This window comes from Amia ocellicauda, unplaced genomic scaffold (genome assembly GCF_036373705.1).
Source record: "Amia ocellicauda isolate fAmiCal2 unplaced genomic scaffold, fAmiCal2.hap1 HAP1_SCAFFOLD_62, whole genome shotgun sequence".
NCBI lineage: Eukaryota > Metazoa > Chordata > Actinopteri > Amiiformes > Amiidae > Amia > Amia ocellicauda.
The window spans coordinates 149,752-163,753 of NW_027102992.1; the positions used below are offsets into that span (position 1 = coordinate 149,752).

The window sequence follows — 14,002 nt, forward strand, 5'->3', positions numbered from 1 at the left end:
TACCACTGTGCAGGCTGGTGGTGGTGGTGTAATGGTGTGGGGGATGTCTTCTTGGCACACTTTAGGCCCCTTAGTGCCAATTGGGCATCGTTTAAATGCTACGGCCTACCTGAGCATTGTTTCTGACCATGTCCATCCCTTTTTGACCACCATGTACCCATCCTCTGATGGCTACTTCCAGCAGGATAATGCACCATGTCACAAAGGTCGAATCATTTCAAATTGGTTTCTTGAACATGACAATGAGTTCACTGTACTAAACTGGCCCCCACAGTCACCAGATCTCAACCCAATAGAGCATCTTTGGGATGTGGTGGAACGGGAGCTTCGTGCCCTGGATGTGCATCCCACAAATCTCCATCAACTGCAAGATGCTATCCTATCAATATGGGCCAACATTTCTAAAGAATGCTTACAGCACCTTGTTGAAGCAATGCCACGTAGAATTAAAGCAGTTCTGAAGGCGAAAGGGGGTCAAACACAGTATTAGTATGGTGTTCCTAATAATCCTTTAGGTGAGTTCATCGTAGCTCTTAATACTCTCTTTCTGTCTGGAGGAGATATAATTGAAGTATTGTACACGTACCCGGCTACTTTCAACACCCTTTCCTGCACTGATATTTTTCCCTCCATTTTCCTTTTTTTTTTGTTTTTTTTTGCTGGAAGTTCCGTCAATACCCGCCAGCCTTTAAGAGACATCATGCAGCCAGGCCTCTTGGCTTGTGGCCACACCGTCCTGAATGCGCCCAATCTCGTCAGATTTCGGAAGTTAAACGGGGCAGGGCCTGGTCAGTACTTGGATGGGAGACCTCCTAGAAATACCAGGTGCTGCAAGCTTTTTACATCTCCTGGGTAACTTCATCGTAGCTCTTAATACTCTCTTTCTGTCTCCAGGAGATATAATTGAAGAAGTGTACACGTACCCGGCTACTTTCAACACCCTTTCCTGCACTGATATTTTTCCCTCCTTTTTTCTTTTTTTTTTTTTTTTTTCTTGCTGGAAATTCCGTCAATACCCGCCAGCCTTTAAGAGACATCATGCAGCCAGACATCTCCTCTTGCGGCCACACCGTCCTGAACGTGCCCGATCTTGTCAGATCTCGGAAGCTAAACGGGGCAGGACCTGGTCAGTACTTAAATGTGAGACCTCCAGGAAATACCAGGTGCTGCCAGCTTTTTACGTCTCCTGGGGAACTTCATCGTAGCTCTTTATACTCTCTTTCTGTCTGGAGAAGATATAATTGAAGGATTGTACACGTACCCGGCTACTTTCAACACCCTTTGCTGCACTGGTATTTTTCCCTCTATTTTTCTTTTTTTTTTTTGCTGCCAGTTCCGTCAATACCCGCCAGCCTTTAAGAGACATCATGCAGCCAGGCCTCTCGGCTTGCGGCCACACCATCCTGAACGCGCCCGATCTCGTCAGATCTCGGAAGCTAAACGGGGCAGGACCTGGTCAGTACATGAATGTGAGACCTCCTGGAAATACCTCGTGCTGCAAGCTTTTACGTCTCCTGGGTAACTTTATCGTAGCTCTTAATACTCTCTATCTGTCTGGAGGAGATATAATTGAAGTATTGTACACGTACCCAGCTACTGTCAACACCCTTTGCTGTACTGATATTTTTCCATCCATTTCTTTTTTTTTTTTTTTTTTGCTTGAAGTTCTGTCAATACCCGCCAAACTTTAAGAGACATCATGCAGCCAGGCCTTTCGGCTTGTGGCCACACCGTCCTGAATGCGCCCGATCTCGTCAGATCTCGGAAGCTAAACGGGGCAGGGCCTGGTCAGTACTTGGATGGGAGACCTCCTAGAAATACCAGGTGCTGCAAGCTTTTTACGTCTCCTGGGTAACTTCATCGTAGCTCTTAATACTCTCTTTCTGTCTCCAGGAGATATAATTGAAGAATTGTACACGTACCCGGCTACTTTCAACACCCTTTCCTGCACTGATATTTTTCCCTCCATTTTTCCATTTTTTTTTTTTTTTTTTTGCTGGAAATTCCGTCAATACCCGCCAGCCTATAAGAGACATCATGCAGCCAGGCATCTCGGCTTGCGGCCACACCATCCTGAACTCGCCCGATCTCGTCAGATCTTGGAAGCTAAACGGGGCAGGACCTGGTCGGTACATGAATGTGAAACCTCCTGGAAATACCTGGTGCTGCAAGCTTTTACGTCTCCTGGGTAACTTTATCGTAGCTCTTAATACTCTCTATCTGTCTGGAGGAGATATAATTGAAGTATTGTACACGTACCCAGCTACTGTCAACACCCTTTGCTGCACTGATATTTTTCCATCCATTTTTCTTTTTTTTTTTTTTTTTTGCTGGAAGTTCCGTCAATACCCGCCAACCTTTAAGAGACATCATGCAGCCAGGCCTCTCGGCTTGCGGCCACACCGTCCTGAATGCGCCCGATCTCGTCAGATCTCGGAAGCTAAACGGGGCAAGGCCTGGTCAGTACTTGGATGGGAGACCTCCTAGAAATACCAGGTGCTGCAAGCCTTTTACGTCTCCTGGGTAACTTCATCGTAGCTCTTAATACTCTCTTTCTGTCTCCAGGAGATATAATTGAAGAATTGTACACGTACTAGGCTACTTTCAACACCCTTTGCTGCACTGGTATATTTCCCTCTATTTTTCTTTTTTTTTTTTGCTGGCAGTTCCGTCAATACCCGCCAGCCTTTAAGAGACATCATGCAGCCAGACATCTCCTCTTGCGGCCACACCGTCCTGAACGTGCCCGATCTTGTCAGATCTCGGAAGCTAAACGGGGCAGGACCTGGTCAGTACTTAAATGTGAGACCTCCAGGAAATACCAGGTGCTGCCAGCTTTTTACGTCTCCTGGGTAACTTCATCGTAGCTCTTAATACTCTCTTTCTGTCTGGAGGAGACATAATTGAAGAATTGTACACGTACCCGGCTACTTTCAACACCCATTGCTGCACTGGTATTTCTCCCTCCATTTCTCTTTTTTTTTTTGCTGGATGTTCCGTCAAAACCCGCCAACCATTAAGAGACATCATGCAGCCCGGCCTCTTGGCTTGCAGCCACACCGTCCTGAACGCCCCCGATCTCATCAGATCTTGGAATTTAAACGGGGCAGGGCCTGGTCAGTACTTGGATGGGTGACCTCCTGGAAATGCCAGGTGCTGCAAGCTTTTTACGTCTCCTGGGTAACTTCATCGTAGCTCTTAATACTCTCTTTCTGTCTGGAGGAGATATAATTGAAGAATTGTACACGTACCCGGCTACTTTCAACACCCTTTCCTGCACTGGTATATTTCCCTCTATTTTTCTTTTTTTTTTTTGCTGGCAGTTCCGTCAATACCCGCCAGCCTTTAAGAGACATCATGCAGCCAGCCATCTTGGCTTGCGGCCACACCATCCTGAACGCGCCCGATCTCGTCAGATCTCGGAAGCTGAACGGGGCAGGACCTGGTCAGTACTTGGATGGGAGACCTCCTGGAAATACCTGGTGCTGCAAGCTTTTACGTCTCCTGGGTAACTTTATCGTAGCTCTTAATTCTCTCTTTCTGTCTGGAGGAGATATAAGTGAAGAATTGTACACGTACCCGGCTACTTTCAACACCCTTTGCTGCACTGATATTTTTCCCTCCATTTTTCTATTTTTTTTTTTTTTTTTTTTGCTGGAAATTCCGTCAATACCCGCCATCCTTTAAGAGACATCATGCAGCCAGGCATCTTGGCTTGCGGCCACACCATCCTGAACGCGCCCGATCTCGTCAGATCTCGGAAGCTAAACGGTGAAGGACCTGGTCAGTATTTGGTTGGGTGACTTCCTGGAAATACCAGGTGCTGCAAGCTTTTTACGTCTCCTGGGTAACTTCATCGTAGCTCTTAATACTCTCTTTCAGTCTGGAGGAGATATTATTGAAGAATTGTACACGTACCCGGCTACTTTCAACAGCCTTTGCTGCACTGATATTTTTCCCTCCATTTTTCTTTTTTTTTTTTTTTTTTTGCTGGAAGTTCCGTCAATACCCACCAGCCTAAAGAGACATCATGCAGCCGGGCCTCTTGGCTTTCGGCCACACCGTCCTGAACGCGCACGATATCGTCAGATCTCTGAAGCTAAACGGGGCAGGGCCTGGTCAGTACTTAGATTGGAGACCTCCTGGAAATACCTGGTGCTGCAAGCTTTTTACGTCTCCTGTGAAACTTCATCGTAGCTCTTAATACTCTCTATCTGTCTGGAGGAGATATAATTGAAGTATTGTACACGTACCCGGCTACTTTCAACAGCCTTTGCTGCACTGATATTTTTCCCTCCATTTTTCATTTTTTTTTTTGCTGGAAGTTCCGTCAATACCCGCCAACCTTTAAGAGACATCATGCAGCCAGGCCTCTCGGCTTGTGGCCACACCGTCCTGAATGCGCCCGATCTCGTAAGATCTCGGAAGCTAAACGGGGCAGGGCCTGGTCAGTACTTGGATGGCTGACCTCCTAGAAATACCAGGTGCTGCAAGCTTTTTACGTCTCCTGGGTAACTTCATCGTAGCTCTTAATACTCTCTTTCTGTCTGCAGGAGATATAATTGAAGAATTGTACACGTACCCGGCTACTTTCAACACCCTTTGCTGCACTGGTATTTCTCCCTCCATTTCTCTTTTTTTTTTTTGCTGGATGTTCCGTCAAAACCCGCCAACTATTAAGAGACATCATGCAGCCAGGCCTCTTGGCTTGCAGCCACACCGTCCTGAACGCCCCCGATCTCATCAGATCTTGGAATTTAAACGGGGCAGGGCCTGGTCAGTACTTGGATGGGTGACCTCCTGAAAATGCCAGGTGCTGCAAGCTTTTTACGTCTCCTGGGTAACTTCATCGTAGCTCTTAATACTCTCTTTCTGTCCGGAGGAGATATAATTGAAGAATTGTACACGTACCCGGCTACTTTCAAAACCCATTACTGCACTGATATTTTTCCCTCCATTTCTCTTTTTTTTTTTTTGCTGGCTGTTCCGTCAATACCCGCCTGCCTTTAAGAGACATCATGCAGCCAGGCATCTTGGCTTGCGGCCACACCGTCCTGAACGCGCCCGATCTCGTCAGATCTCGGAAGCCAAACGGGGCAGGGCCTTGTCAGTACTTGGATGGGTGTCCTCCTGGAAATACCAGGTGCTGCAAGCTTTTTACGTCTCCTGGGTAACTTCATCGTTGCTCTTAATACTCTCTTTCAGTCTGGAGGAGATATAATTGAAGAATTGTACACGTACCTGGCTACTTTCAACACCCTTTGCTGCACTGATATTTTTACCACCATTTCTCTTGTTTTTTATTTGCTGGATGTTCCGTCAATACCCGCCAGCCATTAAGAGACATCATGCAGCCAGGCCTCTTGGCTTGCGTACACACAGTCCTGAACGCGCCCGATCACGGAAGATCTCGGAAACTAAACGGGGCAGGACCTGGTCAGTACTTGGATGGGAGATCTTCTGGAAATACCAGGTGCTGCCAGCTTTTTACGTCTCCTGGGGAACTTCATCGTAGCTCTTAATACTCTCTTTCTGTCTGGAGAATATATAATTGAAGAATTGTACACGTACCCGGCTACTTTCAACACCCATTGCTGCACTGATATTTTTCCCTCTATTTTTCTTTTTTTTTTTTGCTGGCAGTTCCGTCGATACCCGCCAGGCTTTAAGAGACATCATGCAGCCAGGCCTCTTGGCTTGCAGCCACACCGTCCTGAACGCCCCCGATCTCATCAGATCTTGGAGTTTAAACGGGGCAGGGCCTGGTCAGTACTTGGATGGGTGACCTCCTGGAAATGCCAGGTGCTGCAAGCTTTTTACGTCTCCTGGGTAACTTCATCGTAGCTCTTAATACTCTCTTTCTGTCTGGAGGAGATATAATTGAAGAATTGTACACGTACCCGGCTACTTTTAACACCCTTTGCTGCACTGGTATTTTTCCCTCTATTTTTCTTTTTTTTTTTTGCTGGCAGTTCCGTCAATACCCGCCAGCCTTTAAGAGACATCATGCAGCCAGGCCTCTTGGCTTGCGGCCACACCGTCCTGAACACGCCCGATCTCGTCAGATCTCGGAAGCTAAACGGGGCAGGGCCTGGTCAGTACTTGGATGGGAGACCTCCTGGAAATACCTGGTGCTGCAAGCTTTTTACATCTCCTGGGAAACTTCATCGTAGCTCTTAATACTCTCTATCTGTCTGGAGGAGATATAATTGAAGTATTGTACACGTACCCGGCTATTTTCAACAGCCTTTGCTGCACTGATATTTTTCCCTCCATTTTCCATTTTTTTTTTTTTTTTTTTTGCTGGAAGTTCCGTCAATACCCGCCAGCCTTTAAGAGACATCATGCAGCCAGGCCTCTTGACTTGCGGCCACACCGTCCTGAGCGCGCCTGATCTCGTCAGATCTCGGAAGCTAAACGGGGCAGGACCTGGTCAGTACTTGAATGTGAGACCTCCTGGAAATACCAGGTGCTGCAAGCTTTTACGTCTCCTGGGTAACTTTATCGTAGCTCTTAATACTCTCTATCTGTCTGGAGGAGATATAATTGAAGTATTGTACACGTACCCAGCTACTGTCAACACCATTTGCTGCACTGATATTTTTCCATCCATTTTTCTTTTTTTTTTTTTTTTTTGCTGGAAGTTCCGTCAATACCCGCCAACCTTTAAGAGACATCATGCAGCCAGGCCTCTCGGCTTGCGGCCACACCGTCCTGAATGCGCCCGATCTCGTCAGATCTCGGAAGCTAAACGGGGCAGGACCTGGTCAGTACTTGGATGGGAGACCTCCTAGAAATACCAGGTGCTGCAAGCTTTTTACGTCTCCTGGGTAACTTCATCGTAGCTCTTAATACTCTCTCTCTGTCTGGAGGAGATATAATTGAAGTATTGTACACGTATCCAGCTACTGTCAACACCCTTTGCTGCACTGATATTTTTCCATCCATTTTTCTTTTTTCTTTTTTTCTTCTTTTTTTTTGCTGGAAGTTCCGTCAATACCCGCCAACCTTTAAGAGACATCATGCAGCCAGGCCTGTCGGCTTGTGGCCACACCGTCCTGAATGCGCCCGATCTCGTCAGATCTCGGAAGCTTAACGGGGCAGGGCCTGGTCAGTACTTGGATGGGAGACCTCCTTGAAATACCAGGTGCTGCAAGCTTTTTACGTCTCCTGGGTAACTTCATCGTAGCTCTTAATACTCTCTCTCTGTCTGGAGGAGATATAATTGAAGTATTGTACACGTATCCAGCTACTTTCAACTCCCTTTCCTGCACTGATATTTTTCCCTCCATTTTTCTATTTTTTTTTTTTTTTTTTTTGCTGGAAATTCCGTCAATACTCGCCAGCCTTTAAGAGACATCATGCAGCCATGCATCTCGGCTTGCGGCCACACCATCCTGAACGCGCCCGATCTCGTCAGATCTCGGAAGCTAAACGGGGCAGGACCTGGTCAGTAAATGAATGTGAGACCTCCTGGAAATACCTGGTGCTGCAAGCTTTTACGTCTTCTGGGTAACTTCATCGTAGCTCTTAATACTCTCTCTCTGTCTGGAGGAGATATAATTGAAGTATTGTACACGTATCCAGCTACTGTCAACACCCTTTGCTGCACTGATATTTTTCCATCCATTTTTCTTTTTTCTTTTTTTCTTTTTTTTTTTTGCTGGAAGTTCCGTCAATACCCGCCAACCTTTAAGAGACATCATGCAGCCAGGCCTTTCGGCTTGTGGCCACACCGTCCTGAATGCGCCCGATCTCGTCAGATCTCGGAAGCTAAACGGGGCAGGACCTGGTCAGTACATGGAAGTGAGACCTCCTGGAAATACCTAGTGCTGCAAGCTTTTACGTCTCCTGGGTAACTTTATCGTAGCTCTTAATACTCTCTTTCTGTCTGGAGAAGATATAATTGAAGAATTGTACACGTACCCGTCTACTTTCAACACCCTTTGCTGCACTGGTATTTTTCCCTCTATTTTTATTTTTTTGTTTTGCTGGCAGTTCCGTCAAAACCCGCCAGCCTTTAAGAGACATCATGCAGCCAGGCATCTCGGCTTGCGGCCACACCATCCTGAACGCGCCCGATCTCGTCAGATCTCGGAAGCTAAACGGGGCAGGACCTGGTCAGTACATGAATGTGAGACCTCCTGGAAATACCTTGTGCTGCAAGCTTTTACGTCTCCTGGGTAACTTTATCGTAGCTCTTAATACTCTCTATCTGTCTGGAGGAGATTTAATTGAAGTATTGTACACGTACCCAGCTACTGTCAACACCCTTTGCTTCACTGGTATATTTACCTCTATTTTTCTTTTTTTTTTTGCTGGCAGTTCCGTCAATACCCGCCAGCCTTTAAGAGACATCATGCAGCCAGGCATCTTGGCTTGCGGCCACACTATCCTGAACGCGGCCGATCTCGTCAGATCTTGGAAGCTAAACGGGGCAGGACCTGGTCAGTACATGGAAGTGAGACCTCCTGGAAATACCTAGTGCTGCAAGCTTTTACGTCTCCTGGGTAACTTTATCGTAGCTCTTAATACTCTCTTTCTGTCTGGAGAAGATATAATTGAAGAATTGTACACGTACCCGTCTACTTTCAACACCCTTTGCTGCACTGGTATTTTTCCCTCTATTTTTCTTTTTTTGTTTTGCTGGCAGTTCCGTCAATACCCGCCAGCCTTTAAGAGACATCATGCAGCCAGGCATCTCGGCTTGCGGCCACACCATCCTGAACACGCCTGATCTCGTCAGATCTCGGAAGCTAAACGGGGCAGGGCCTGGTCAGTACATGGATGGGTGACCTCCTGGAAATACCTGGTGCTGCAAGCTTTTACGTCTCCTGGGTAACTTTATCGTAGCTCTTAATACTCTCTATCTGTCTGGAGGAGATATAATTGAAGAATTGTACACGTACCCGGCTACCTTCAACACGCTTTGCTGCACTGATATTTGTCCCTCCATTTTTCTTTTTTCTTTTGTTTTTTGCTGGAAGTTCCATCAATACCCTCCAGCCTTTAAGAGACATCATGCAGCCAGGCCTCTTGGCTTGAGGCCACACCGTCCTGAAGACGCAAGATCTCGTCAGATCTCGGAAGAAAAACTGGGCAGGGCCTGGTCAGTAATTGGATGGGTGACCTCTTGGAAATACCAGGTGCTGAAAGCTTTTTACATCTCCTGGGTAACTTCATCGTAGCTCTTAATACTCTCATTCAGTCTGGAGGAGATATAATTGTAGAATTGTACATGTACCCGGCTACTTTCAACACCCTGTCCTGCACTGATATTTTTCCCTCCATTTTTCTATTTATTTATTTTTTATTTTTTGCTGGAAGTTCCGTCAATACCCGCCAGCCTTTAAGAGACATCATGCAGCCAGGCTTCTTAGCTTGCGGCCACACCGTCCTGAACGCGCCCGATCTCGTCAGATCTCGGAAGCTAACGGGGCAGGGCCTGGTCAGTACTTGGATGGGTGACCTCCTGGAAATACCAGGTGCTGCAAGCTTTTTACGTCTCCTGGGTAACTTTATCGTAGCTCTTAATACTCTCTTTCAGTCTGCAGGAGATATTATTGAAGAATTGTACACGTACCCGGCTACTTTCAACACCCTTTCCTGCACTGATATTTTTCCCTCCATTTTTCTATTTTTTTTTTTTTTTTTTTGCTGGAAGTTCCGTCAATACCCGCCAACCTTTAAGAGACATCATGCAGCCAGGCCTTTCAGCTTGTGGCCACACCGTCCTGAATGCGCCCGATCTCGTCAGATCCGGAAGCTAAACGGGGCAGGGCCTGGTCAGTACTTGGATGGGAGACCTCCTAGAAATACCAGGTGCTGCAAGCTTTTTACGTCTCCTGGGTAACTTCATCGTAGCTCTTAATACTCTCTCTCTGTCTGGAGGAGATATAATTGAAGTATTGTACACGTATCCAGCTACTGTCAACACCCTTTGCTGCACTGATATTTTTCCATCCATTTTTCTTTTTTCTTTTTTTCTTTTTTTTTTTTGCTGGAAGTTCCGTCAATACCCGCCAACCTTTAAGAGACATCATGCAGCCAGGCCTTTCGGCTTGTGGCCACACCGTCCTGAATGCGCCCGATCTCGTCAGATCTCGGAAGCTAAACGGGGCAGGACCTGGTCAGTACATGGAAGTGAGACCTCCTGGAAATACCTAGTGCTGCAAGCTTTTACGTCTCCTGGGTAACTTTATCGTAGCTCTTAATACTCTCTTTCTGTCTGGAGAAGATATAATTGAAGAATTGTACACGTACCCGTCTACTTTCAACACCCTTTGCTGCACTGGTATTTTTCCCTCTATTTTTATTTTTTTGTTTTGCTGGCAGTTCCGTCAAAACCCGCCAGCCTTTAAGAGACATCATGCAGCCAGGCATCTCGGCTTGCGGCCACACCATCCTGAACGCGCCCGATCTCGTCAGATCTCGGAAGCTAAACGGGGCAGGACCTGGTCAGTACATGAATGTGAGACCTCCTGGAAATACCTTGTGCTGCAAGCTTTTACGTCTCCTGGGTAACTTTATCGTAGCTCTTAATACTCTCTATCTGTCTGGAGGAGATTTAATTGAAGTATTGTACACGTACCCAGCTACTGTCAACACCCTTTGCTTCACTGGTATATTTACCTCTATTTTTCTTTTTTTTTTTGCTGGCAGTTCCGTCAATACCCGCCAGCCTTTAAGAGACATCATGCAGCCAGGCATCTTGGCTTGCGGCCACACTATCCTGAACGCGGCCGATCTCGTCAGATCTTGGAAGCTAAACGGGGCAGGACCTGGTCAGTACATGGAAGTGAGACCTCCTGGAAATACCTAGTGCTGCAAGCTTTTACGTCTCCTGGGTAACTTTATCGTAGCTCTTAATACTCTCTTTCTGTCTGGAGAAGATATAATTGAAGAATTGTACACGTACCCGTCTACTTTCAACACCCTTTGCTGCACTGGTATTTTTCCCTCTATTTTTCTTTTTTTGTTTTGCTGGCAGTTCCGTCAATACCCGCCAGCCTTTAAGAGACATCATGCAGCCAGGCATCTCGGCTTGCGGCCACACCATCCTGAACACGCCTGATCTCGTCAGATCTCGGAAGCTAAACGGGGCAGGACCTGGTCAGTACATGAATGTGAGACCTCCTGGAAATACCTGGTGCTGCAAGCTTTTACGTCTCCTGGGTAACTTTATCGTAGCTCTTAATACTCTCTATCTGTCTGGAGGAGATATAATTGAAGAATTGTACACGTACCCGGCTACCTTCAACACGCTTTGCTGCACTGATATTTGTCCCTCCATTTTTCTTTTTTCTTTTGTTTTTTGCTGGAAGTTCCATCAATACCCTCCAGCCTTTAAGAGACATCATGCAGCCAGGCCTCTTGGCTTGAGGCCACACCGTCCTGAAGACGCAAGATCTCGTCAGATCTCGGAAGAAAAACTGGGCAGGGCCTGGTCAGTAATTGGATGGGTGACCTCTTGGAAATACCAGGTGCTGAAAGCTTTTTACATCTCCTGGGAAACTTCATCGTAGCTCTTAATACTCTCATTCAGTCTGGAGGAGATATAATTGTAGAATTGTACATGTACCCGGCTACTTTCAACACCCTGTCCTGCACTGATATTTTTCCCTCCATTTTTCTATTTATTTATTTTTTATTTTTTGCTGGAAGTTCCGTCAATACCCGCCAGCCTTTAAGAGACATCATGCAGCCAGGCTTCTTAGCTTGCGGCCACACCGTCCTGAACGCGCCCGATCTCGTCAGATCTCGGAAGCTAACGGGGCAGGGCCTGGTCAGTACTTGGATGGGTGACCTCCTGGAAATACCAGGTGCTGCAAGCTTTTTACGTCTCCTGGGTAACTTTATCGTAGCTCTTAATACTCTCTTTCAGTCTGCAGGAGATATTATTGAAGAATTGTACACGTACCCGGCTACTTTCAACACCCTTTCCTGCACTGATATTTTTCCCTCCATTTTTCTATTTTTTTTTTTTTTTTTTTGCTGGAAGTTCCGTCAATACCCGCCAACCTTTAAGAGACATCATGCAGCCAGGCCTTTCGGCTTGTGGCCACACCGTCCTGAATGCGCCCGATCTCGTCAGATCCGGAAGCTAAACGGGGCAGGGCCTGGTCAGTACTTGGATGGGAGACCTCCTAGAAATACCAGGTGCTGCAAGCTTTTTACGTCTCCTGGGTAACTTCATCGTAGCTCTTAATACTCTCTTTCTGTCTCCAGGAGATATAATTGAAGAATTGTACACGTACCCGGCTACTTTCAACACCCTTTGCTGCACTGGTATTTTTCCCTCTATTTTTATTTTTTTGTTTTGCTGGCAGTTCCGTCAAAACCCGCCAGCCTTTAAGAGACATCATGCAGCCAGGCATCTCGGCTTGCGGCCACACCATCCTGAACGCGCCCGATCTCGTCAGATCTCGGAAGCTAAACGGGGCAGGACCTGGTCAGTACATGAATGTGAGACCTCCTGGAAATACCTTGTGCTGCAAGCTTTTACGTCTCCTGGGTAACTTTATCGTAGCTCTTAATACTCTCTATCTGTCTGGAGGAGATTTAATTGAAGTATTGTACACGTACCCAGCTACTGTCAACACCCTTTGCTTCACTGGTATATTTACCTCTATTTTTCTTTTTTTTTTTGCTGGCAGTTCCGTCAATACCCGCCAGCCTTTAAGAGACATCATGCAGCCAGGCATCTTGGCTTGCGGCCACACTATCCTGAACGCGGCCGATCTCGTCAGATCTTGGAAGCTAAACGGGGCAGGACCTGGTCAGTACATGGAAGTGAGACCTCCTGGAAATACCTAGTGCTGCAAGCTTTTACGTCTCCTGGGTAACTTTATCGTAGCTCTTAATACTCTCTTTCTGTCTGGAGAAGATATAATTGAAGAATTGTACACGTACCCGTCTACTTTCAACACCCTTTGCTGCACTGGTATTTTTCCCTCTATTTTTCTTTTTTTGTTTTGCTGGCAGTTCCGTCAATACCCGCCAGCCTTTAAGAGACATCATGCAGCCAGGCATCTCGGCTTGCGGCCACACCATCCTGAACACGCCTGATCTCGTCAGATCTCGGAAGCTAAACGGGGCAGGACCTGGTCAGTACATGAATGTGAGACCTCCTGGAAATACCTGGTGCTGCAAGCTTTTACGTCTCCTGGGTAACTTTATCGTAGCTCTTAATACTCTCTATCTGTCTGGAGGAGATATAATTGAAGAATTGTACACGTACCCGGCTACCTTCAACACGCTTTGCTGCACTGATATTTGTCCCTCCATTTTTCTTTTTTCTTTTGTTTTTTGCTGGAAGTTCCATCAATACCCTCCAGCCTTTAAGAGACATCATGCAGCCAGGCCTCTTGGCTTGAGGCCACACCGTCCTGAAGACGCAAGATCTCGTCAGATCTCGGAAGAAAAACTGCGCAGGGCCTGGTCAGTAATTGGATGGGTGACCTCTTGGAAATACCAGGTGCTGAAAGCTTTTTACATCTCCTGGGAAACTTCATCGTAGCTCTTAATACTCTCATTCAGTCTGGAGGAGATATAATTGTAGAATTGTACATGTACCCGGCTACTTTCAACACCCTGTCCTGCACTGATATTTTTCCCTCCATTTTTCTATTTATTTATTTTTTATTTTTTGCTGGAAGTTCCGTCAATACCCGCCAGCCTTTAAGAGACATCATGCAGCCAGGCTTCTTAGCTTGCGGCCACACCGTCCTGAACGCGCCCGATCTCGTCAGATCTCGGAAGCTAACGGGGCAGGGCCTGGTCAGTACTTGGATGGGTGACCTCCTGGAAATACCAGGTGCTGCAAGCTTTTTACGTCTCCTGGGTAACTTTATCGTAGCTCTTAATACTCTCTTTCAGTCTGCAGGAGATATTATTGAAGAATTGTACACGTACCCGGCTACTTTCAACACCCTTTCCTGCACTGATATTTTTCCCTCCATTTTTCTATTTTTTTTTTTTTTTTTTTGCTGGAAGTTCCGTC

The 14,002-nt window shown here is 46.6% G+C and overlaps 9 non-coding genes and 29 pseudogenes across 9 annotated transcripts; all 38 read left to right on the forward strand.

Annotated features, from left to right (window-relative positions):
• Positions 1-718: 718 nt before the first annotated feature.
• On the forward strand, positions 719-837 carry LOC136739714 (uncharacterized; annotated as a pseudogene).
• A 219-nt stretch (positions 838-1,056) lies between these two features.
• On the forward strand, positions 1,057-1,175 carry LOC136739882 (uncharacterized; annotated as a pseudogene).
• A 210-nt stretch (positions 1,176-1,385) lies between these two features.
• On the forward strand, positions 1,386-1,504 carry LOC136739817 (uncharacterized; annotated as a pseudogene).
• Positions 1,505-1,717: 213 nt separating this feature from the next.
• LOC136739733 (5S ribosomal RNA) lies at positions 1,718-1,836 on the forward strand. The gene has a single exon (XR_010812989.1). It is a non-coding gene; the product is annotated as a 5S ribosomal RNA (ribosomal RNA).
• A 219-nt stretch (positions 1,837-2,055) lies between these two features.
• LOC136739873 (uncharacterized) lies at positions 2,056-2,174 on the forward strand (annotated as a pseudogene).
• A 215-nt stretch (positions 2,175-2,389) lies between these two features.
• Positions 2,390-2,508, forward strand: LOC136739966 (5S ribosomal RNA). The gene has a single exon (XR_010813038.1). It is a non-coding gene; the product is annotated as a 5S ribosomal RNA (ribosomal RNA).
• A 210-nt stretch (positions 2,509-2,718) lies between these two features.
• On the forward strand, positions 2,719-2,837 carry LOC136739883 (uncharacterized; annotated as a pseudogene).
• A 209-nt stretch (positions 2,838-3,046) lies between these two features.
• On the forward strand, positions 3,047-3,165 carry LOC136739669 (uncharacterized; annotated as a pseudogene).
• A 210-nt stretch (positions 3,166-3,375) lies between these two features.
• On the forward strand, positions 3,376-3,494 carry LOC136739648 (5S ribosomal RNA). Its single transcript, XR_010812970.1, has one exon. It is a non-coding gene; the product is annotated as a 5S ribosomal RNA (ribosomal RNA).
• Positions 3,495-3,713: 219 nt separating this feature from the next.
• On the forward strand, positions 3,714-3,832 carry LOC136739675 (uncharacterized; annotated as a pseudogene).
• Positions 3,833-4,048: 216 nt separating this feature from the next.
• On the forward strand, positions 4,049-4,167 carry LOC136739921 (uncharacterized; annotated as a pseudogene).
• A 210-nt stretch (positions 4,168-4,377) lies between these two features.
• Positions 4,378-4,496, forward strand: LOC136739668 (uncharacterized; annotated as a pseudogene).
• A 210-nt stretch (positions 4,497-4,706) lies between these two features.
• Positions 4,707-4,825, forward strand: LOC136739690 (uncharacterized; annotated as a pseudogene).
• Positions 4,826-5,036: 211 nt separating this feature from the next.
• Positions 5,037-5,155, forward strand: LOC136739684 (uncharacterized; annotated as a pseudogene).
• A 540-nt stretch (positions 5,156-5,695) lies between these two features.
• LOC136739720 (uncharacterized) lies at positions 5,696-5,814 on the forward strand (annotated as a pseudogene).
• Positions 5,815-6,024: 210 nt separating this feature from the next.
• On the forward strand, positions 6,025-6,143 carry LOC136739752 (5S ribosomal RNA). The gene has a single exon (XR_010812992.1). It is a non-coding gene; the product is annotated as a 5S ribosomal RNA (ribosomal RNA).
• A 219-nt stretch (positions 6,144-6,362) lies between these two features.
• LOC136739794 (uncharacterized) lies at positions 6,363-6,481 on the forward strand (annotated as a pseudogene).
• A 215-nt stretch (positions 6,482-6,696) lies between these two features.
• LOC136739937 (5S ribosomal RNA) lies at positions 6,697-6,815 on the forward strand. Its single transcript, XR_010813011.1, has one exon. It is a non-coding gene; the product is annotated as a 5S ribosomal RNA (ribosomal RNA).
• A 225-nt stretch (positions 6,816-7,040) lies between these two features.
• On the forward strand, positions 7,041-7,159 carry LOC136739680 (uncharacterized; annotated as a pseudogene).
• Positions 7,160-7,379: 220 nt separating this feature from the next.
• Positions 7,380-7,498, forward strand: LOC136739761 (uncharacterized; annotated as a pseudogene).
• A 224-nt stretch (positions 7,499-7,722) lies between these two features.
• On the forward strand, positions 7,723-7,841 carry LOC136739834 (uncharacterized; annotated as a pseudogene).
• Positions 7,842-8,050: 209 nt separating this feature from the next.
• Positions 8,051-8,169, forward strand: LOC136739807 (uncharacterized; annotated as a pseudogene).
• Positions 8,170-8,377: 208 nt separating this feature from the next.
• Positions 8,378-8,496, forward strand: LOC136739928 (uncharacterized; annotated as a pseudogene).
• Positions 8,497-8,705: 209 nt separating this feature from the next.
• On the forward strand, positions 8,706-8,824 carry LOC136739969 (5S ribosomal RNA). The gene has a single exon (XR_010813041.1). It is a non-coding gene; the product is annotated as a 5S ribosomal RNA (ribosomal RNA).
• Positions 8,825-9,039: 215 nt separating this feature from the next.
• LOC136739917 (uncharacterized) lies at positions 9,040-9,158 on the forward strand (annotated as a pseudogene).
• Positions 9,159-9,379: 221 nt separating this feature from the next.
• On the forward strand, positions 9,380-9,497 carry LOC136739958 (5S ribosomal RNA). The gene has a single exon (XR_010813030.1). It is a non-coding gene; the product is annotated as a 5S ribosomal RNA (ribosomal RNA).
• A 219-nt stretch (positions 9,498-9,716) lies between these two features.
• Positions 9,717-9,834, forward strand: LOC136739744 (uncharacterized; annotated as a pseudogene).
• A 225-nt stretch (positions 9,835-10,059) lies between these two features.
• LOC136739835 (uncharacterized) lies at positions 10,060-10,178 on the forward strand (annotated as a pseudogene).
• A 209-nt stretch (positions 10,179-10,387) lies between these two features.
• Positions 10,388-10,506, forward strand: LOC136739808 (uncharacterized; annotated as a pseudogene).
• Positions 10,507-10,714: 208 nt separating this feature from the next.
• Positions 10,715-10,833, forward strand: LOC136739929 (uncharacterized; annotated as a pseudogene).
• A 209-nt stretch (positions 10,834-11,042) lies between these two features.
• Positions 11,043-11,161, forward strand: LOC136739785 (uncharacterized; annotated as a pseudogene).
• A 215-nt stretch (positions 11,162-11,376) lies between these two features.
• LOC136739918 (uncharacterized) lies at positions 11,377-11,495 on the forward strand (annotated as a pseudogene).
• A 221-nt stretch (positions 11,496-11,716) lies between these two features.
• On the forward strand, positions 11,717-11,834 carry LOC136739959 (5S ribosomal RNA). Its single transcript, XR_010813031.1, has one exon. It is a non-coding gene; the product is annotated as a 5S ribosomal RNA (ribosomal RNA).
• Positions 11,835-12,053: 219 nt separating this feature from the next.
• LOC136739746 (uncharacterized) lies at positions 12,054-12,171 on the forward strand (annotated as a pseudogene).
• A 210-nt stretch (positions 12,172-12,381) lies between these two features.
• On the forward strand, positions 12,382-12,500 carry LOC136739809 (uncharacterized; annotated as a pseudogene).
• Positions 12,501-12,708: 208 nt separating this feature from the next.
• On the forward strand, positions 12,709-12,827 carry LOC136739930 (uncharacterized; annotated as a pseudogene).
• Positions 12,828-13,036: 209 nt separating this feature from the next.
• LOC136739786 (uncharacterized) lies at positions 13,037-13,155 on the forward strand (annotated as a pseudogene).
• A 555-nt stretch (positions 13,156-13,710) lies between these two features.
• LOC136739960 (5S ribosomal RNA) lies at positions 13,711-13,828 on the forward strand. Its single transcript, XR_010813032.1, has one exon. It is a non-coding gene; the product is annotated as a 5S ribosomal RNA (ribosomal RNA).
• The last annotated feature ends 174 nt before the right edge of the window (positions 13,829-14,002 follow it).